This window comes from Myotis davidii, unplaced genomic scaffold (genome assembly GCF_000327345.1).
Source record: "Myotis davidii unplaced genomic scaffold, ASM32734v1 scaffold228, whole genome shotgun sequence".
Taxonomy (NCBI): Eukaryota; Metazoa; Chordata; class Mammalia; order Chiroptera; family Vespertilionidae; genus Myotis; species Myotis davidii.
The window spans coordinates 1681903-1704956 of record NW_006300104.1 but is presented as its reverse complement, the minus strand read 5'-3'; positions in this window follow the sequence as shown (position 1 = coordinate 1704956).

Genomic DNA, 23054 nt, shown 5'->3' with positions numbered 1-23054 from the left:
CCTTACTGAGAATTAGTGCTATTTAGAAGGACTTAGAATGGGCAACTGACATCAGTGAGACAAGTCTGAATGAAATCAGTTAGTGGGGAGGTTGAAAAAGAACAAAACTTTGGTGGCTTTTGAATAACAGGAGAGACCATTTAAGTGATGTTGGAGGGAAAGGTTCCAGTGTTGGGAAGTGAATTATTATGAGTTGAATAATACAACCCCTATTCTCTATCTCCACCTCTCAGGAATCTTTAGTAAAATATTTTTCTTTAATGCTTAATAGGGTATATTTTCTTTGAATTGAAGTGCTGAGCTGTACTCTAAAATTGGGACTGAAGTCTTATGGCAGGGCCACGTTTATTTCAAATATTATATGGATAGTCATTTGAAAAGAATACTTGATTCTGATTAAAATTGGGAACTATGCTCAAGAGGGAAAGTCAAGAATAATTTCAGTGATTGCAGTTGGAATTCTAATATTTCAGGTAAAATTCAAATAAAATAGTTCCTTATTATGTCTTTTTAATTATATATTCAATACACATATATTTAGTATCTGCTATGTACTGGGCATTAGTGCAAGAATACCTAGTTCAAGTAGAGATAGATTTTAAATCTGAAGGCATAATCAATCTCTTGAGAAGTACATGGTTAATAAATGTAAAAATATCTTTCAAAATAAATCTCTTTATGACAGGTAGTCTCACTATTTTCCAATCAAAATGTCCACAATTTTTCTCTCCCTCACAATCCAAGACTCCAAAATTCTTCCCGAACATCAACTATGCAGGTCTTTTCCTTTCTTTCCCTTCCCATCTCACTGTAAAATATTTCTCTTCTGAGAGTCAAGAAATTTTCAAGAGGCACTGCTATTTGATGTGAATAATGCAGATTAAGTAAGAATTGCTGGGGAAGGAAAAAAGGGAGGGATGCTCATGTCAGAGTGAATATCATGTACAAAGATTCTGAGCACTGATGAACATGGTCTGCTGGGGGTATGGCAGAAGTCTCCTGGGAATGGTAATAGATGTGACTAAAACTATAGACTTGGGTAGATGCTTAATGACCTTGTATGACAAAGTAAAGGAAGATTACTTCATCTATGGACCAGAAACCAAAGAAAGTCTTTAAACAGGAAAATTTCATGATCAGATTATTTACCAGAAAGGTTACTGGCAAAGGGTGGATGAAAGAGGGGACATCCAGAAAAAGAGGCCTAATACAGAAGTTTCTAAAATAGTCCAAATGGTCTGTGGTAATACAGTGGTTGCTGAAATAGGAAACAATTTAAAGAAATGCTGAAGATGAAGAACTCCTCATAACTGGGGGAATAATTGAATGTGGAGCTTGAGAAAGAAGTTGCAGAGAATGGCTTGAGCTGTGTGTAACAGGGCAGGCAGACAGTGGAAGAGAATTTGCATATAGTGATTAATGACTATGTGATGGTTTCATACAAGATACAGTATTCTCACAATCTCTGATTCAGTTCTAATATAAATGCCCTACTCTTCAAGGTTCTGAGCAAAACTGATCTTTAAAATATACAATTTCTAAAGTCAAACATCGATTGCAAACAGAAGAGAAAAAAAGAGCAGATTTCCTATTGGGCAAAGTTTACTTTCAAAGAAAAGAAAACCAAAACATCTGAAAATTTAAATGATGGAGAAGAAAATAATTTAAAATAGTGACTAACAAAAATAGACTGAATTTGCTTCATTTTTAAAAATGTATTCATAAACTTAAGTTCTAATAATATGGCTACAATGATGTTTTTATCCATGTCCCAAAGAGTTACATTTTGATTAGCCTAAAATGATAACAGTTTCCTGAATTTCATTTTAAAATATAAGGTAAAATGTAGTTTTTATTCCAAATATAAAATGTGTATCATGTGTTGAACAGCAAAGGTATGTCAGATATCAATAATGTTAAGCTGTTAAAAAAAAAGACTACTTGTGTTTTCCAAAAGAATTGTAACAGTCAAATAGGTTTTGCTTCTAAAGTCAAAGACAGTATTTTATTTCCTATTTCTTAAAACTTAAGTAGGACATGGCTCACATTTTTAAATGAGTCATTTTAAAACAAAATAAGTATAATAATTATTATTCTTGTCCTAGTTCATTTAGTATTCTGGTCATACTAAAAAACAGTTCATAATTACTGAGTACAGATTGTTTGGAAAATGGCTATAGGACTATGCAATCAACCATTGGAATATGGGTGGGGAGATATTAAATCAGTTTGTTTTTGTTTGTTTTTTGGTGTGTGTGTGTGTGTGTGTGTTTCACTTTACACAAAATAAATAACAATCACTTCTTTCCTTTCAAAAAATTTAGTCCTTTCCAATTTTTGTCCTCCTAGCCTTATAAGGCTATCAAAGAATTGCTTTTATCCTCAGGCTCTTAGTCATAAATCAACTTGAAATCAGCAAATACCCTGAAGGGAAAAGTGACACCCACCCACGCCCCCCCTGACGCAAGACAGTCTTACCTCTCCCTGATTTTTGTCTTTTACCTATTTCTTCACTTATTAGTTTTCAAATACCTTCAACCCAATTCTTTAAAATATATTTTGTCCAACTTTTCTAGGAGTATTCATACCAGAAGCAGAAGTCCTAGGATTTGTTTTAGAGTCAAGATATTTTTCTGCCTTTGCTATTGTTTTTTTATTCCCTCATTGTTGTTCTTCCTGAAAAAAATCCTAAAGGTTAGGATGTACTCACCAAAAGTCCTTTCTGGAAGCACTTTTTTATTTGCAGCATGCTTTTTATCTGTTCATCATGCTTAGTTTTATAAATTGAAGATGCTCATTTGTTTTATCATCATTAAGGATGAGAGTTAAGGTTCCCACTTTGTTGCTGACATTGTTCACATAGTGTTTATGCTGAGAGGATACTGAAAATTCCCAACTACAAGAACACATGAGTTTATTCAAAGACCCACAGCTGGAGGAATATGCTTAGAAGCTGTTGGACATCAGGAACCCACTGGCTAATAGTTCTTTGTTCTCCTCATTGGTTAGCTTGTTGGGCACAACTAATTTCTTAGATCCCATCTGTCCGAATACAACAAAGACTTACTTGGCTGAACACACAGGGACAGACCAAGAGTCATTAGCTGATTCACATAATCTGATCACTTCTTCACTTACATATACTTTTATCCAATTATTATTTGAATGCATTTTTCAATCATGAATAATCAGATTTTAAAATTTTAAAGAAAATTACAAACTATACTTCTATACCATAGAACTTTAACATGGCAAAACAGCACAGTTAATCTAATGTAATCCTTTCTCTAATTAAAAACTTCATTGAAAAATTTCCAAGATGCATTTACTACCAGTAACTATTCAATAAAGCACACTGCCACTCTCCAGAAGGACCACACTAGTCCACTACCATTGAAATATTGAGTAATATCCACCAATATTCTGTTCAGCAAATGTCTACTGAGAATGTATACAAATGATATAGTCAAAAGGACAAATATGGAATCTATGAAAGAAAGAGTTAAAGTTGATGAATCTGGGGCCAAAAAGCCAAGTATCCCATATGGAATAGGACCTAGCAAGCCAGAGTGTGGGGAAGCAGAGTGGATACAGGAAAGAAAGGAAAAGTATAGAATTGGCAAGGCTGGAGAATATATTACTAATAAGACACATTTCCCAGCAAATTTTGTAGTCTGGGTAGACTATAAATAATGTGTGATCACAGAAATTTCTCAGAGAGTGAACCTATTGCTTCTAAGTAGAAGTGTGTATGTAGTAGGGGTGATGGGGGTGGGAAGGAGGCTAAATTTCAAGTCAAATGATTCAGTTCTGTCACTAAGGATTAGTATGACCTTGGAAGGATACCCAGATTCTCTGAGCTTCAACATCCTTGGCTATATATGGGGGATTTAAAAGATCTTTAACATATTTCCTAGGATGAATATTTTATGTCATTTTCTTAAATTCTTCTATGATGAGAATAAGCATTCTAGAGCTTATCCATCTCTCACCTGCAAGACCAAATTTCCCTACTGTCTCATTGACCTCGTCCAACTACCATATTTCACACATTACACACCTACTACCATCTTTCCACACATTAAAAATCTTGTATATCAATTCTATTTAAGCACTAAAAGAAGAACCAAAAATATCAAGTTTTTAAAGATAATAATACCAAGTCCTGGATGTTAGATTCATATGTTTTATTATCTTGTCCACATGATTTCTAGGGCTCATCTGCAGTGTTAGCACAATAAATGAGCCCACTACAGAGATGATCACAGAGACAACCACCCTTTGAAAATGGCAGGGATATTATTATGGATGGAGAGAGCAGGAGAAAAAAAGAACGAGAAAGACAACTGTCTTTGATCTTCCCTAAATTTGGCAAGAGGCAGCCAGTGAAAACAAAGCTAGAAGCATTGCAGTAAAGGCAGGGGACCCATTTACCAAAGTCTAAAGGTAGTAATTTTATAATCACACAAAGATTCAATGTACAATAGAAGCTTTCAACCTATGGATAGCATTGATTGAGAGCATTGGCTAAAGGATCCCCTTCGAATAACTAAGAAAGTCTCTGACTCATAATAGCTTTTTTAAGAACAGATACAAGACAAATTACTTTTCTGGTAGATAATTTGAGGAATGTATCTTGATAATCTACTTTTGCATAACAAATTACTGCAAAACATAAAACCTTCAACCCCTTTTGCTTATTTGTTCACATTTACAACTTGGGCATGTTTAGTGGGGAGAGATTTTTGCCCCAGGTGGCACTGGTGGCATTTTTGTGACAGCTCTAATGGCTGAGGACTAGCTGTGACTGTCCAACTTGGGTTAATGTCTCAGATTTTAGTTCTCCCTATTGGCTAGGTTGCTCAGTTCTCCTGCACATGGTTAGCTCGAACTTCCTTAAAGTATGATGGTCTTAATAATTCAGACTTCTTATGTAGCAGCTCCCTACCCTCAGAGCACAACAATATACATTACCAGTCTTCTTAAGACTTTGGGACTGCCGAAACCAGTTTGGCTCAGTGGATAGAGCATCGGCCTACAGACTGAAAGGTCCCAGGTTCGATTCCGGTCAAGGGCATGTAACTGGGTTGCGGGCACATCCCCAGTAGGAGATGTGCAGGAGGCAGCTGGTCGATGTTTCTCTCCCATCAATGTTTCTAACTCTCTATCTCTCTCCCTTTCTCTCTGTAAAAAATCAATAAAATATATTTTTTTTAAAAAAAAGACTTTGGGACAGAAATGGCAAATAGTTGCTTTCACTATACTTTGTTGGTTGAAGCACATCACAGGGCCAAAATCAAGGGGAGGAGGCCAAAGGCATGAATACTCAGGCATAGTTTTGGGGGTAGTGTCCATGTAACAATCAACCACAGAGGGAAAAATCCTTCCTTTGTATCCAGGCATAGATAACTACTGAACTGTCTAAAGAATGTGCCTATATTTTAAGTATTTCTTTAGAAAGTCCTGTTCTCTAGTACTTTAAGGTCGAGAGAGAAATTTATGATTGAAGGCTAGCACACATTTTCTGCAGAAAGAGAATAGCAATAAAGGCTTCCGAATGCATTGTGTAAGTCAACAACAGTGGTTAAAGACTTAGAGCAGTGGAAATGTAAGCCAGGCTCATCTTATATTTCATTCACAAGCCTCTCAGAGAAGTATAAAAAGAAGTTGATGTACATAACTTTCTATAGTAACCTAAAGTAGAATGAAATTGAATCTCTACCGATAACACTTTAAAACATACAATGCACATGCTCTCTGCTCTTTTTACATGTGTATCTTTGAGTAACATGACTATTAGATTTAGTCCCAGGAATACACCACCAGATAGTATTAAGAAAGAATACACACACACACACACACACACACACACACACACACACACGCCAAGAAAGAAATCAAAATCTATCAGGATCTTAAGGAAAGAACCAAACACTTTTTAGGTTATTACAGAATAATCACTAAATTAAATATGTAAGCAAATAGCACAGGGACCAGGCTTATACCTGCTCTATGTAAGGTAAAACAGTTTGAAAAATAATTTGTGAAGAAATAAAAATTGTATTTTTAAGGGAAGCAAAAGTATAAGGATAATAAAACCTTACCCACAATTTTTGGGAGTTTTCTGTTCTACTAAATATTACATAATTTGGGTGATTCAAAAACTGAAAACCCGGGGGTGGGGGTGAAGGTGGCTGGGGGGAGGTCAATGGGGGGGAAAGGAGACATATGTAATACTATATGTAATACTTTAAACAATAACAAAAAGTTTGTAAAGCCTTTGAATAGTAATTAGGAGTATTCATTCAAATTCAATAACATTGTAAATATGTTTTAATTTGCAAACAATTTCTCTTATATCTCCTACATAATCTTTACAACTACTCAGTGAAGTAGATATTTCCATTTTTATTTCAGTGATCAAATGATAAGCTTTCTTAATTGACCAGAATCTTATTTCTCCAATTTAGTGCTCATTTTTTTAATTATAAAAGCTTATTGAGCCCTAGCCAGTTTGGCTCACTGGATAGAGCGTCGGCCTGGGGACTGACGAATCCTAGGTTCGATTCTGGTCAAGGGCATGTGTCTTGGTTGCAGGCACATCCCCAGTAGGGGGTGTGCAGGAGGCAGCTGATCGGTGCATCTCTCTTATCGATGTTTCTAACTCTCTATCTCTCTCCCTTCCTCTCTGTAAAAAATCAATAAAATATATATTTTTTTAAAAAAATAGCTCATTAAATTATTGTTTGGTACAGTAAATTTAAAAGATACAAAATTTGTACTAAATTATGCTGGGCAGTCCTCTGAGCATAAAGGCACAGTTTATATGACATGATAACAAGCTGCCAGCACACCAGCCAAAGCATACCCAAGGTCCCACCTGGCAAAACTGACTGGAATGGTGAGTGTTCCCTCCAGATGAGCACGTGCTCTTCAAGGGAGGACTAATCCCCTGTTTGCTGCAATGTCACCACTGTATTTCCAGATATGTTTCCCCCTTTTGTATTTACTTTTCTTGCCTGGTATCTATAGACATAACAAGTTTTTCAGCCTCCGACATACAGTGAAAATAGCAATCAGAAACTCATTTGTTGCAATTAAGGTATGTAAAAGCTTCATTAGGCCCTACAACTAGTTACTAAGATAAAAAGTTTTTGTCCGATGAATAGATGGATGCAGGTTCTAAACACAGACCAGCCTCTAAAGGCCGTAGGTGGGGTAAGATATTGCAGTTACGAGTAGGCCTGGGGGGGGATGGGGGGAGGCTGAGGGCAGGCAGGAAAGAGCATCAGGGCATAACCTCCTATAATAAGGGAGACCTTCTCAAGTTGGAGAGAGGCACCTGCACTAACATAATAAAAGCATTAGCTAATGTCAAAAGTCCTGCTGAGATTGCTGATATTTAAGAGATAGTCTAAGCCAAAAATAAGATTAATACTAATTTCTCAAGATTTGCCATGATATAATTCTGCATTAGAGAAGTTGAACAGAAAATTATACACTTACCTCACATAACTTTCTATATTTTTATTGTATTATTTTCTCCATAGAAACGGATAATAGCAGTATACAAAGATCCATTTTAAATAGTCATTCCTGTGGGATATGAGAATTCTTCATATAAAAATTTTTCTGAGTTATTTTTCTTTCCCAATTAATAGTATCATTTATTTGACTATACAATGTTCCTTATACAAAGATCTGTCAGTTCTCAAGACCAACAAAACATTGGCTTCTACAAGGAGACATGCTGTATTCTAGTAAGTTCCCAAATTTTGGTTTTTCTCTTTCCTATGATTGATGGGAAGCTTAGAACTGATGTGTTTTATAAAATTACAGTAAGTTTTAAGAAGCATAGATTATTGAAATATTTTGTATCCTTTCCTCACCCTTCACTGACTTATTTGTCAACTAAAATAAGTAAGTAGTTAAATAGATAAATTTTTAAATCTTGTATTAATTTATTTGTGTAGTATAGAACTTCTGTGTTATTATATGTTAACTCTCATCTTGAAGTATAAATAAATCACTTTTATATACCTATTTAAAAATTTTCCCAAGAAATAGCACTGATCTCAAAGTAATTTGTTTGGCTAATTATGGATAATCACTTCACACATTTGTCAAGTTACTTTTTTCTCTGAGTACTTGAAGTTTGGAGCTAAAAAAAGAAATTAAGTATTACTTTTCATTTTGTATTTGTTTCTCTGGTTTACTGGGCTAGTCACTTAATTTCTCTTGTTTTTCCATTTGTATATATAGAGTCAAAGATATCAACTTGTCAGGATTGCTAAGCATATCCAATAAGATAATATATGTGAAACCTGATAAGCTGGGAAGTGGTGCCCTAAATTATTATTATTCCTCATATAATAAAGCACAGGGAAACCTTTTTTGGAAATATTTATTCAGAATAAGTTGGAATTAATTGAAAAATGTTGGAACTTAAATGTCTTCTTCTGGAAATTAGCATATATACAATGGTTAAATAAATTTCATAAGTTGCTTAATGTAGTAAATAAGAACTTTTGCATAGGTTTTCCTACATGGTCAGCCTCAAAGAACAATGAGTAAATATTTATCAATTTCATTCAGTTACTTTCCTTTTACTCTTCTCTCACCAAGCTACACTTACTTTGGATGGTATTTTATATGTATTTTGTAATATAGTTACTAATATATCTTTCAAATGTTCATCACCTTTGAATCACAATCGTCTATCTTCAATAAGAACAATGTTATAGTCAGATAACCCATTTACACAATTGCAAAAAACATCACTTCATAATAATAATAATCAAAGCATAAATAGACACATTATAAACTCTATATGTTATTAATCAAGTAGAAGAATACATTTTTTAAAAGTAAAATCAGATGCTCTCCCTTGCTCCTCTCTATAGTAGTAGAAATCCAGAGAATTGAGACCTGATCTACTGATCTAACTAAAATATATTTAAGTGGAAGCATACAGCAATTTTAATATATGTTTTACTACATTATTTTCAACTAAAAGTAATCCTTTAAAAATGCTTTTTAGTATCCAGATGGGAAAGTAGAAGTGGAAAATAGGAAAGATATTTCACTTGGTTTTGGAAGGAAAGCACATCAATTAACAGATTTTAAATTATTGGCCTGCTTTCACAAATTAATGTATTTTGAGGCAGTGTGTATATGTAGAAAGGAAGTTTCATAGTATCTGTTACTATTCCTTTAAGAACTGTAACTTCAGTAAGAAAGTAATGAGTTGAAAAAATTAGAAAGACATCAGGAGCCTTCTAACAATTAGAAGAATCTGTTAATTAGTACAGAATATGAATCTTAAGCTGCTTTGCTCATCAAACCATTTATTTTAATGAAGTAATGTGGATCAGAAACCTTACTAACACAAAAAATAATTATAAGGAACATACTTAAGTAAGCAAAAGCCTTCTATAGAAATATGGTTCAGGACTGCAAGATGTAAAGAGACCTAAAATTGAAATTAACATATCATGTACCTTCTTCTTAGGGATTCTGTCAGGATTAATTAACTGGAATTTACTCTGTGAGTATGAAAGCAGAGTATGGAATATGTCTTCCATGATAAAAATGGTGCAAACGGCCCATTAGACTCACATTTTAAGATGTTAGAGAAAACAGGAGTGGCTCAGGGTTGGTTTTAAGAAGAGACCATGGGAGTTTATTCATAATTATTGTGAGAAAATCATTTCAGCAGCCATTCAGAGTTCATTGATACTTCACAAGATTTTAAAGTTTCAAGTAGAAAAGGATTAAAGTAATATTAGTGAATGCAATGGAGGCTCAGAAAATATATGAGAGAAGTTGGTATGTGTGTGTGCATTCATACAAATGTATCACCCCATGGCTTATCTGGTTTCATCATCTTTTGAGAATTAATTGTATTTTATGTGCCCAGTTGGTGTGATTTTTCCTAATGTCTCTAAAACTCCAGTTGGCTCTTCCATTAGGAACCCTTCATCTGTGCTATCATGTATATTTAGTTTTTTAAGTGACTTTTTTTTTCTGTCTATTGTGCACTGCAAATTGCTGGTTGCCTGCTGTACATATACACAGAATTGCTGTTTGTGAAGTCTTATTACCTTCTAACCTGAGTGAAATGTTATGATATGAAGGAAGGCACAGTAGGAACAGTGCCTAGGGCCTATGACACAATTGGAAGTTCAAGAAAACATTTTAATTTCTTTTAAAAATCAAAGGGAAAATAAATTTCATTTTGAAGAAAATGTTCTATATACAATGTAAATACATTTACCTTTATATTGACACTGTCATATTCTTTTGTACTAATTCTTTTAATGAAGAAATAGACTCATTATGGCAAAAGTGCCAGAAGCCCACGAAAGTCATAATTTGGCCTGAAAGAGGCAAAGAAAGAGAGAGTGGAAGAAAGAATCTACTTCTCTCAGTGAAAAGAATCACTTCCTGGTTAAGATGTAACATGAAATGCAATTGTGCTATTTCCTGTGCAATAATATCAAATGTCCCCAATAGCCAGGACAGGAGTTCAAGAGATGTTTCTGTTTTTTATTTTTCCACCATCACATAATTTAAATTGGTTATTTGGACTACTAAGCTATTTTGACTATTCATCTATTGATTAATAGACTTTTAGAGTTTAGGTATTAAAACTTGAGTAAAGACCTAAGTGAATACATTATTGACAATAAGTTATTTACTAAGCATTTACTATGTGTCAAGTTTTTTATGCATCGCCTCTTATTTGTCTCAATAATCTTATGAGATAATAGTTATTACTAATAACCTTTCTACTAAGAAAACTGAAGTCTAAAGATATTAATGAGCCCTGGCTAGTGAGGCTCAATTGGTTGGAGCATCATCCTGTATACCAAAAGGTCACGGGTTTGAGTCTCATCAGGGCACATACCCAGGTTGATCTTCAATCCCCAGTCTAGGTGCATGTAGGAGGCAACCAATAGATCTTTCACTCTCACATCAATGTTTCTCTCTCTCTTTCTCTTTCTCTCCCCCTTCCTCTCTCTCTAAAATCAATAAAAGCTTAAGATTAGAGAGAAAGAATCTAAATTCATTTTATTATTCACCTGCTTGTTGGAATTTTCAAGTGCATGTTACTTCACAATTTAACTTTTTTAAAAATATATTTTATTGAGTTTTTACAGAGAGGAAGGGCGAGAGATAGTTAGAAACATCGATGAGAGAGAAACATCAATCAGCTGCCTCCTGCACATACCCCACTGGGGAAGTGCCCGCAACCCAGGTACATGCCCTTGACTGGAATCAAACCTGGGACCCTTCAGTCCGCAGGCCGACGCTCTATCCACTGAGCCAAACAGGTTTCGGCTTTAACTTTTTTTAAACCTATAAATATTTCACACCTAAAGAGTTATTATGAAAATATAAGGTTAATCCTAAAGAAGAATTAATAACATTTAAATTTCAAACTCTAATGTTATATATTAAATATATGAACCACTATAAATTGCTATAACACCTCCGGAAAACAGTTTGGTAGTATTTGGTAAAGCTGAACATAAGCATATACTATAGCCCAACAAGACCATTCTTAAATATAACCCAAAGGAAAATGTATGCATGTGCACCGAAATATTCAAGAATATTCAAAAGTGGAAACATCTAATATATCCATCAAAGAATAAGGTATAAAGTTTAGTATATTCATACAATGAAATATTCTATAATCTACAGCATCTAGAATGAATTAACAACATCCACACACACACCATGGATGAGTTTTACAAAAGTAATGTTGAATAAACAAAATCTAATACAAAAGGATGTATACTAGTGTACGATTCCATCTGTATACAGTTTAGAACAAACAAAATAGTTTCTTTGAACTTCTAGAGTTCTTGAAGTTCAGTCAGCAGTTTCCTTTGGCAAGAACAGAAGAGATTGTGATTGACATGGATCACAGGATGACTTTTTGGTTCCAGCGATAATCTCAATTTTTGACTAGGGAGTGATTTTATTGCTATCCTAGAGGCCAGGTGCACGAAATTTGTGCACAGGTAGGGTCCCTATGCCTGGCCGGTAATCAGGGCCAATCTGTGGGGTCATCGGCAGGGCAGTTGGGGGGCCCCTGCTGGCACCTGCCTTGGCCAGCCTGGCACTGCCCACTCGCCAGCCCCACCTCCCCCCGCCGCTACTGCCGGTTGCCTCCCTCTGTGGGGCAACAGGCAGGGCAGTGTGTGTGTGTGGGGGGGGTGGCATTAGCACCTGCCTTGGCTGGCCTGGGGCCTGTGGGCTGGGGGCAGCTCCTGCGTTGAGCATCTGCCCCCTGCTGGTCATTGCACATCATAGTGACTGGTCGTTCCACTGGTCATTTCCCACCTCCCCCCGCCGCTACTGCCGGTTGCCTCCCTCTGTGGGGCAACAGGCAGGGCAGTGTGTGTGTGTGGGGGGGGTGGCATTAGCACCTGCCTTGGCTGGCCTGGGGCCTGTGGGCTGGGGGCAGCTCCTGCGTTGAGCATCTGCCCCCTGCTGGTCATTGCACGTCATAGTGACTGGTCGTTCCACTGGTCATTTTGTGTTTGGTTGATTTGCATATTGAGCTTTTATTATATAGAATTCTCTTTGCGGTAATTTATTGAGCTTATGTACTTTATTATGTATATCATATTCAGTAAACAAAATTTATTTAAATATCAAGGCAAAAATTCATGCAACTAAATTACTGCTTTGTATTTAATACATTGTTAATGCTCCAAGCAGATAAATATAACAGATTGAAATTTTTCTGAGGAAACTTGCTAACTTATAGAGAAAATTACTAAAGAAGAAACAAGTGTGACTGATTCTGACATGCTTTTGTAGGAATAACTCATATGGTTATTGTATGTGGGGCAAATTTTTGAAATGATAAATAGTGTCATAAGAATTAATTTAATTGAGGTAAGGTTAAAATCAATGCAGATTTTCACATTCTCTAAAATTTTAAATCTATGTATTGTCCCCCCTTTAAATTACAATTTAGTTATCTATTCTGAAGTCATGCGCAGAATATTATAGAATATTCCAAGGTAGAAACTTACTAAATTGCTGGCTCCTAACCTGTCAGTGTGTGTGTGTTTTGTTTTTAACATTGTATGTTAAAGTTATAATATATGAGAAAAAAGATTACAAAAATAATTTTAGAAATTAAAAGGAAAGGGTATCTTAAAGCTATAAAAATCATGCTTGACAAATATTTATAGCTTGGTAACTCTAAATAGTATAAGACAGTCTTATAGTATAAGACAGTCTGTATTCTCTCTGGCACATTTTGGTCTAAAATAGATTAGATAAATGATAAAATCCATGCTGGGCTCTGCTTGCGCCTGCATGCTACTGTGCAATCATCAAGGTTATCTAGTAATTTAAGGGATAGATCTATTATTATCTCCTAATGATTAGGTCAAATCAGTCAGGTTGGAAACCTCATTAGTGATGACAAGAGTCTCTGGGCGACTGCCCCTTTTAATAATGTCGAACACAGCAATGCTGTTATGTTCAATCAACTTATGAGCGATACGTTTCTGGTAAGCCTCCTTAGTCTCTAGCGTGAACAACCTGCCATGCTCAGCACAGCCCCTTTAAAAAGTCCCTGCCTGGAAGCCATATCGGTGTTTTAAAGAGAGGACAGGTTTCTCTCACACCATCACCTGGCCAAAAAGATTTACAGAGAACCATAGAGAAAAATATATAAATATGATTGGCCTACAATTTAGGCTATACAGTATTACTTTAGGCTCACAGATTACCTGTCACTCCTGAGAAATCCACGCACACAAAAAGACGGATAATCTTGCCAAATGCCAGTAATGTTAGTGAAAAAAGCAGAGAAGGTAAGCCAAACTTTCAGTTCATAGTTGATCTACGGACCAGCCCCTTACTGCGGTCCTCATTCTCATTGTGGATTCTATTTCCATATCCCACAGAAACCCATTATCTCATTATTTATCATATCAAACACCTCCTTTTAATTATAACTTTAATGAAGTTCTTTCTTTTTTGGAGTTTGGGGGGGAGGAGTTTACCCACCCATTTCCACCCATCTATTTTTATAAACATATTTACAACCTTTGGGAGAAAAGGAAACTGTTTACACATATAACTGCAGTTAAAAATCAGATTACTAATTCAGTGTAAACTGTTTGATCCGGAACATTTTTAGAAATTTAATTACTTGTCAAAAAAGTAAAAATACTTCTTCAGTTCTGGGTCCATTAGCAAGTAAGGTCTGCTAGTGAGACTTGAAAAAATAAAGCTTTGATGGCATTAGAATTTTAATTGATAAACACTCAATAAAAGAAAATGTGTAACCAGAAAAATAACTTCCACAGTGGCTGATGTCTTTTTTGAATTTTTAATGGAAAAATCAGTGATTAATTTGCATAGAGAAGGGAAATTGTGCTTTATTTTCTTTAAAATTAAGGCCAAACTCTTTATACTGGAATTTTTCTATGGAACTATGGTTTTTAAAAAACACACACTTCCTCACATGATGCACAAAAAAATTGGATACACACAAAATGGATCACAGTGCCAAACATAAGAGGCAAAACTACAGAACTCTGATAAGGAAATATAGAAGCGAATCTTCATGATCTTGGTTTTTGCTAAAGCCTTTTTAAGTAGGATACCAAAGTATAAGCAACAATAGAAAGAAGAAAAAATAGATAAACTTGACTTCATCAAAATTAAGACTATTTATGCTTGAAAGTGACACTATTAATAAAGAGAAAAGAAAATTCACAGAATCAAGAAAATATGTGCTAATTTATATCTGATAAGGAATTTGTTTCCCAAATATGTAAAGAACTCAAATTTAATAATAAAAAGACAAATAAATCAATTTTTAAAATGAGAAAAAGACCTAAACAGACATTTCTCCAAAGAACATGTACAAGAGGTACATACAAAGATGTTCACCATTATTAACCATCAGGGAAATATGATGACACGCCCAGGAGTATGGCTGTAACCAAAAAGATAATAACAAGTAGTAGTGAAAATATGAAGAAATTGAAACCTTTATAGAGTGAGGTAGTAATGTAATGTTGCAGCTGCTTTAAAATATTGTTTGACAATTTTTGAAAAGATTAAACATAGAGTTACCATGTGATCCAGTAATTCTATTTCAGGGTGGTCCCCCAAAAATGTATACACACTTTAACAGCTGATAGCTCAATTTTGAAAATGAAATGTATTTTAATAAACACTGCTTTTATAATTATTCAAAGTTTTGTATACATTTCTGGGGACACCCTATTTATCCAAAATAAATGGAAATACATGTCCACACAAATGTTCACAGCAGCATTCTTCATAATAGCAAAATGGGAAAATAACTCAATTGTCATCAACTGGTTAATGATAAATAAATGTGATCTATCCATACAATAGAATCTTACTCAGCATTAAAATAAGAAGTACTGAAACATGCTAAAACATGGGTGAATTTTTAAAATAGTATATGCCAAGTGAAAGATGTCCATCACACAAGACCTCAGATTAGATAATTCCATTTATATGAAATACCCATAATAGGGTAAATCTATAAAGGCAGAAAGTAGATTAATGATTGATTAGGATTGGAGGGTAAGAGAGTGAATGGGAATATGGGATAACTGCTAACAAGCATGGGGTTTATTTTTGAAGTAACAAAAATGTTCTGAAATTGACTGTGGTGGTGATTGCACAACTCTAAATATACTAAAACCATTAAATTATACACTTTATATAGAAAAATTGCATAATATGTGAATTCTATCTCAATAAGTTTGTTAAAAATAAAAGAAAATCCATTTGGAAAGGCATATGTGAAAACAAATGAGTGTGATATAGTACTAGACACACATACAAGGTGCTCCAGGAGTACAGGAGAGGAAACATATAACTTATTTTTTGTGTCACCAATTTATTTCTTATCTACTGCCATGTGTCATTGTGTGTGTGCCTGTCAGTGTGTGTGTGTGTGTGTGTGTGTGACAGAATCACCTAACTTAGACCTAGACTTAGATATAGTATTTGGTCCATGGAACACTGCAATACTCAGTCACCCAGATATCTGTTTATCTTCATGGTTCGGCATAGGGGATAAGCAATGATGTGCTGGAGTCAGCTCATACTGGTTCAAGAGAGATGAACACAGGCACCACTTCCCAAGTCCATGTGCAGGTGAGAACCCTGAAAGTGGCCATACTGGGAGTATTTACACCAGCGGTTCCCACACTTATTTGGCCTACCGCCCCCTTTCCAGAAAACATAATACTCAGCACCCCCTGGAAATTAATTTTTTTTTAATTTTAATAGCAATTAAACAGAAAGATATATGTATTAATGTTTCTACCTTTTTCGTAAAATATAGTAAAGAAAGGTGTAAATTAGAAACATTGAAGTTTGAAATTATGAAACTATTCATTGAACTCAGAATAGAAAGGTAATACAAAAAAAGTTAAAACAAATGCACCTGTGGCCATCACCGCCCCCCTGGATCGCTGCAGCGCCCACCATGGTGCGGTAGCGCCCACTTTGGGAATCACTGATTTACACCATGGAAATCAGCAAGTGCTAGAAATCTGGGCACACCCTACATACACCAACTGCTGCCAACTGCTGGTTGTTAAACATTTGCCAGCATGCCACTAGGTCTAACAGTCCCTTTGGAAAGTAATTCACAGGTACCTGGGATTCAGATATATTCATGAATGCCTGGAACACTGAAGGAGTGATTCAGAAGTCAAATTGCCTGGGGCATTATGGGGTCTCTGGAAAAAAAACACTTGCCATAAGAAAGTACAGAATCTAGCATGATGAGCCCTCCTAGCAACCGAAGCAAAAAATCAGGAAGAATCCAGTGTTCTGGGTAAAACTGACAGGTCTATCAGCACCTTGGAAAGAATGAGTTTTGGAGAAAACTAAAAAGTGCTAGACTCAAACTTCTGAAATGACTCAATGCTCCAGGAATCCCGGTATGGGGCCTTTATGAGTTCCAAAAGGGCGTCACTTCAGAAAGACTGCCCAGCACTCCGAGAGTGGCAGGAGCTGGGGTGAACCAGAGGGGTGAGCAGCCTAGCATGGTCCTGCAGGCCGCCCCTCGGCGTGGATAGTTACTGAGTGAAGCAGCAGGGCGGCAGCAGTGGCCGGAGGAGACTGCTCGGCATGAAGTGACAAATAGGACAGTGTTTGTAAGAAAAGGGTGGCACTTGCACAGGTACAAGCCAGAGCAGCAGTGTGGCACTGAAAACAGCAGGATGAAGGGGGAGGCTTATCTAAAATATGAACTCATCCATACTCCTCCTTGGAGACTGGGGAATCTCCAAAAAGAATCAAAGCAAGGAGGGTGTATGCATGCTTTGGGGGAGATAGCTATCACTACAATAAACTGATCTCACATCTATCGTATGTAACTCGTGTTATATGTCAAAATTATTTACTTTGATTTTTTTTTACCCCATAATATGTTGTCAGTTCCTTAAGGCAAAAAAAAAATTATTTTATTACATCTTAGCTCCCATGGCAATCATAGGGTACATTTTGAGAATTCAATGTTTGTATTAAATAAAAAGAGCTAATAACTACTCTGAATAGTATTTTACTATGTGCCAGGTACTATTCAGAGAGTTTTACAGGCACTCATGTGTAATTTACAAAAAGGATATTAATGTTTTCCAGATTAAAAATAAACTGAGACACAGAAAAAAATAAGTAACTTGATCAAGGTCATATGTCTGCCAGATACACAGACAGACACACAATCAGAAAGACAGACATATATCATTCAGAGAATATCATTTACCATCCAGGTTCTGCAATTTTTTGATAATGTGATCTATCTAGCTTTTTACAAAATATGATTAGGCCTTTAGTAGACCGTGAAATAAATTTAGTATATTGCAACTAGAATTTGTTTGAAGGAATAGATCGGAGTATATCATGTGTAACAAATATAAATTGTTTTGTGAAATCTATATTTCAGTTGTCTGTAACAGGGTGTGTCAAAATGGTAAAATGTATTTCCTACTGTAGTTTGCTGTCAAAATTTGAGAAGCTCTGATATAGAGAATATTATCTAATAGCCTCTGACCCTGAGCTTCTTCACAGGTTAGATATGACCCCTGTCACAGGTATGTAGTTTTCAGTAAAGTAGGTAAAGTTACTAAACTAATCCAGTTTGTAGGCTTAAAGTTTTCCTAATATAATTCAATATTGGTAAAAATAATTGAATATGAATGAGCTATAATACTATGCAAGTAACACCATGATCTATCTGATTTGTCTTTTCTGTAGAGATATTATAGACAGTCTGACAAATACGTAACATTTTTTAAATTACTAAAGGACAGCTCTGTCTAAAAAACTGTGGCCCTGGTAAAAACTAAAGAGAACCTGCCCATGAGACTACCTTAGGTGTGTTACTGACATTATGATTAGATCACAACACTGCTTGAATCGCTACACCAAGAATGAGAATAATTAATAATAATATCAATTATCATAAATTGTTAAATTAGCTCTCCCTTCTGAAGCAGTCTATTGGTTATGGGGGAAAGCCTACCTCTACCCAAGAAGAAAATCCATAACTGCTGACACCCTTCAGGGAAACAACAAAAACAGAAATTACCTAGAAGAAGGCTCAAACCAGTACAGGTAGTATATGACTGTTCAATATTATTTTGGATAAAAACATGTAAGGAATTATGTGATTGGCATTGCCATCTGTTTTCCTAAACTTTATTGCCTATTGCTTATTGTAAAAGAATGAGAATTAGGAAAGCTCAAAGAAGAGAATCAGTTCTTTCTTTTGCATGTTTCTTAAAAATCATATGGATTTAAGTATTTTATAAATTATAAAAACTATGCAAATATTATTTACTTTATCACCTAACTAGAATATTATTTGCACAAGGTCAAAGATGATTATTGCCCTATTTTTAAAAAATTCCTACAGCAGCTAGCAATTCTCAAAAGTTTAAAATAGATTTCTGAAATAACAAATGTCTTCTAGTGAAATGTGTTGAGTCTCAAAAAGTAGTAATCCACATATTAATTGCCTGTCTTGGCTAGAAATGTTGTGTCTCTTATCCCATTTTAGTTTCATAAAAAGTCTGTAGAGTAAGAATTATTACCAGGATTTCAGGAAAAGAAAATGAAAAGTTAGTTGGCTAGGGTATTGTTAAGATTCCTATTGAAGTCTCTGTTTCCAATGTCCACATTCCCTCCATTGTATTTAAGAGCAGTTAAGACATCAACTAAAGGGAATGGATACACAGCACTTTATAAAGCACAGCCCAGGGATATATTGCTTTGTTTTCAGAGCCAATATATTATCAAAATGAGAGGGACTGATCCATAAATAGAAGACATTTAGGCACTCGGGTGACATCTTCTTTCATTATTTCATTTCATGTCATTTGCCACATGTTTGCCTCTAATCCCGTGCATGTTCCTGTACCTATGTAATATTCAGTGTGAAATTCCATGTCAGTATATTTAAACTTCCGAAAGTCAGCAGGTTCAGAGTTGTGATTCCCATAGCAACCATAATTCCACCCCTTTGTTTTTATATAGCATTTGTATAACTGGGGAAGTTGTTAAGTTTTATATCTTAATATAAATATGCAGTCATGTTGAGTGTCTTTTTATAGTTGCTGTAGGAACCACAATTTATAATTTTCTTTGCATTTAAATTTCCAATCAGTTTATTGCAATCATTGTCACTCCTCTAATTTTGTTGAAGAAGTGACAATGAAGAAAATGAATAGTAATTTTATTATAAATTCCCATAGACTTTATTTTAAGATATTATTTAATTGCCAAAAGGGGGAAAATTTTTTTAAAGAAAGAAAAGACACATGGCATATTTTAAAATAAAATGATAAAAGGAAAGAATACTATGTTAAAGAAATGTAATTTTAAATACGTGGCATTCCCAAATATTTTGAAATGTTGTATTTCCTTTTGGTCACAGAGCAGTAAGTGTTAAAAACACAGAGACCTATAAAGTTCTTAGATCTTTTATCAGCTGGCATTGGTATGCACTTTACAAATGAGGAGTGTGACTATATTGTGTGACATGCGTGCATGTGGTTGCAGTGTGTGTATATGTGCGCATGCACATAATGCACTTCTCTTTCCACTCAAAGGAAATGTTTAGTACAATCATCCTTAATAAATACACAGTATTTGCATATGATTCAGTATCCTTCTAAGTCCTGTGGTACAATGATGTGAATGTGTGTTTAAAGCCCAGGAATCTTTTATTTAATAAGAGCTTACAAAAGTCTTATATAAAAGTATAGATGCTCTGATCAAAGGAAGGAGTTTAAAGTCAGGATAAATATGCAGACAACTGTAGTAACCCAACTGAATGCATAATACTCCCCTCCCCTAGAGCAGCTCAATTGGTTTTTTGAAACATTTCTAAAACTCACAAGTCACAATACAAAAACATATCCCTCCAACAGAAAGTAAGCCAAATTACATGGCATGGTGGTACACTTCCTTAGAGTTTTCTAGATAACATCTCTGAAGCCATGTAGGTGGTAATGTTTATAATGATGAGTTCAGTACCATTGTTCCATAAAGGGGATTTTCATGGGGCTAATGTTACCTCACAGCTGACAAAAAATATTTTGTGAATTATAAAATCATATCTTTTCGCTGGAAAATTGTCTTGGTAAATATTTCCTACCAAATTTAACTGACAAAAATGTTGTGGCTTTGGAGAACTCAAAGAGAGATGAAACATGTAGAGCTTTCTGACTTCATAAGATTAATATCAGACAATGATACATTTGGTAATTTCCAAAATATATAAAGAATTTATACTACGCAGCACCAAAAAGACAAACAATCCAATTGAACAACAGGCAAAGGGCCTGAATAGACATTTCTCCAGAGAGGACATACAAATGGTCAATAGACATATGAAAAAAAAATTCAGGGTTACTAATTATCAGAGAAATGCAAATTAAAACCACAATAAAATATCTCCTCACACCTGTAAGAATGGCTACCATCAATAAATCAATAAACAACCAGTGCTGAGGAGGATGTGGAGAAAAGGGAACCCTAGTGCACTGCTGGTGGGAATGCAGACTGGTGCAGCCACTGTGGAAAACAGTGTGGAGTTTCCTCAAAAAGTTAAAAATGGAACTGCCTTTTGACTCAGCAATCCCACTTCTGGAAATATATCTGAAGAAATCAGTAACACTAATTAGAAATAATATATGAACTCCTATGTTCATTGCAGCATTATTTATAAAAGCCAAGATCTGGAAACAGCCCAAATGCCTGTCAGTAGATGAGTACATTTACACAATGGAATACTACTCAGTCATACAAAGAATGAAATCTTACCTTTTGTGACAGCATAGATGGACCTGGAGATTATTATGCTAAGTGTAATAAGCCAGTCAGAGAAAGACAAATACTATATGATCTCACTTATATGTGGAATCTAATGAACAAAATAAACTGATGACAAAATAGAAACAGAGGCATGGATACATGGAACAGACTGACAGCTGTCCTAGGGGAGGGGGTGTTGGAGGGCTGAATGAAAGGTGAAGTGATTAAGCAAAATAAACAAACAAACAAATCCTATATAATAAAGAGGTAATATGCAAATTAACCCTCACACTGTCACACCATCACAAGATGGCTGTACCCACAGCAGAGGCAGGGTCCATAACAAGCCATAATGAGTGATCAGCAGGGACCTGAGGCGGCGTGGCGCTGGGCCAGGCCGGGGGACCTCAGGCTGCTTCCCCCGCCTGGCAGGACTTGACAGAAGACCTCAGACCATGCCCCCTGTCCCAGTGCCGGGCCGGGGGACCTGAGGCCACACCTCTCGCCAATTCTTTATTCTCTGACACCTCTGTTATAGAGAAAGGGCAAATAGCAATATTAAAATATTTCCTCTAATTAATTCCCTTTTAATGTGCATGAATTTCATGCACCGGGCCACTAGTTATATATATATATATATATATATAATCACATATGCACAGACAACAGTGCGGTGACAGCCAGAGGGAGAGGAAATGGGGATGGAAAGAGACTTTGGGCACACAATGCAGAGTGAGGATGATGTTTGTTGAGTTTTACACTTGACACTTGTATGATTTTGTGAACCAATGTCACCCCAATAGATTCAATTACAAAACAAAGACATGATCAGGCATCGCTTGGTTGATTAAAGCATTGTCCCTTGCACAAAAAGGTGGTGGGTTCGATTCCCAGTCAGAGAACATACCCAGGCTATTGGTTTGATACCCGTTGGGGCACATAAAGGAGGCACTGTTTCTCACATGGATGTTTCTCTCTCTCTCTCTTTCTCTTTCTCTCTCTCTCTCTTTCTCTCTCTCAAAAAAAATCAATAAAATTAAAAAGACAAGTTTATTCCAAAGGTTCATAGGACCACAAACTGAAATTTTTCAGGCAACTCAGAACTTAACAGACTCAAGGTGGCTCATTTATTCAGCCCAATTCATAGGACATTAGGATATAAATCAAAATGTCAATTTATTAATATTTATTTTAAAATGATTGCCAAGTTATCTAGGTTACTTGTGTTTTTCAATTAGCCTATTCTTTCTGTGTACATGTAAATATTTTGGGGGAGGCTAATTTTAAGAGGTGGTTGCTTGCAAAGCCGAGAATAATAGTGTAAAGTGTTATATGAAGAATCTTAAGGATGAGTATCTTCTCTAGTAAAATTATTTACTCCCAAGACAACTTAAAATTCAAATGGTAGAGGTGACTGCTTCAAGAGATCAGTGTGAATGTTGCTATACAATAGGATGCAAATCCTAGAACTAATCGGAATGAGTTCTTATCCCTTCCCCCAACATCTCTCAAAGACCCATACACATAGGGCATATTAATGAACGCTTAACACTCAAGGGTGTACAGGAACATAACTAAAATGAGATCTTTAAATGTTATCATGGTCCATATCCTACATTATAAATTTCATAGATGTGATATGCTTTCCTTTGATTCACCTAAGCACAAAATTCTCAAATGACTATAAGAACAATGAA